Here is a 1,339-nt window from a genome sequence, read left to right on the forward strand (position 1 = left end):
CTCCCTAGGGCCGCACGATTGCCCCCCCCACGTCCGTGCCGCGCGCGCCTAGCTCACGTGACCCCCTCTTGGAGCTGAGGGAAGGGGTGACGGGCGAGGCTTACAGCGCGTGCGCGCCGCAATAGCCCGCGCCCACGTGGTCCCGGCGGAGGCGGCGCGTTTTGTCAAGTAGGCGCGTTGAGAGCGCGCCTGATTCCTCAGTGTGGAGCTATTTTTTTGTTGTGTTTTAAGTTTTTGTCTTTTATTTGAGAAAGATGAATTTGGGTCTCTTAATTCTGTCCTTTTCTTTTGCTGCCTTGGCACTTCCGCTTCCGGTCGGGCGTACTTTGCCTTTCTCCACGCCCCCTTTGTTTCCAAAATGGCGGTGGTGAAGCATTTTTCCCCCTCCTACCCCCCTTTCCTTCACGTGGACTGGCAGTACAATCTCTCGCTGCTTGTAGGTTTCGAGCCTGTTCATATTTTTCGATTTCTCCAGAACTCTCCTGCCTCAATGTTTCTGTCTCAGCCTCCGGTTTTGTGGCGTCTTAGATAAAAATGTGTCCTACTTGTTTGCCCGCCAAAGAGGGAAGTCTTCGTTCTTTGTGCTCCTGCTGAGCATAAATCATATATGCCTTGGGGTTTTTGGCGGCAGACAATATCTGTTTTCCATATCCCTTACAATCCCCAAACCTTTCGATTTAGTCAGAGCCCAGATCTTGAATCATTCCAAACTCCGGTACCTAAATCCAATCACACTGTAGGGATAGTAAAATATTCAACAAAATGGGAAAGAGGAAGCTGGCCCATTAATAGGTTAGTGGAGGCAGGTGCTCCTAAGGTAAGATCCTGTACTGTGAATTTGGATGAGAAAGGCAAGCAGACTATGTTGGTGCTATGATGGATTTAGGGATTCCGAGGAAAAAGTTGAGTTATAAGACATCTCTGCAACCTCTTTTTGTTTGAGACTGAAGAGTTTAAATTTCTTGAGGATTGAGACTTAAATTATCTTGGTTGGGGCACTGGATGAGACCTTCAGAATTCTTTGAAATGAAGCTGGAATTAAGGAGAGAGTAGCTGAAACAGTACACGTGGAAAAGCAATTATTCTGAGTGCCCTTGGTGATCTTTACTGCTTTGAGTAATGTATTGCTTAAGAGTATAGGGCTTAGGGATTGAATATACCTGACTTCAAATACCTGCATTTCGCTTTATCTGATAATCTAACCTGTTACCTGTATGCTGATCATCGATGCTTTCTTTGCTGGGTTTTTGAAATTAGTGGTACATACCGACTATAGTTGTAATTAAGCTCATCCCTTACCATGTGTCAAGGCAAGGAAACTTGTTAAACTCTTAAAATC

General features: G+C 45.9%; 1 protein-coding gene across 2 annotated transcripts in view; it reads left to right on the top strand.

Annotated features, from left to right (window-relative positions):
* The window catches only part of U2af2 (U2 small nuclear RNA auxiliary factor 2), an 18,017-nt gene that overhangs the window by 1,159 nt on the left and 15,519 nt on the right, over positions 1 to 1,339 (top strand). The gene's annotated exons all lie outside the window — the stretch shown is intronic.

This window comes from Mastomys coucha, unplaced genomic scaffold (assembly GCF_008632895.1).
Source record: "Mastomys coucha isolate ucsf_1 unplaced genomic scaffold, UCSF_Mcou_1 pScaffold21, whole genome shotgun sequence".
Classification (NCBI taxonomy): Eukaryota; Metazoa; Chordata; class Mammalia; order Rodentia; family Muridae; genus Mastomys; species Mastomys coucha.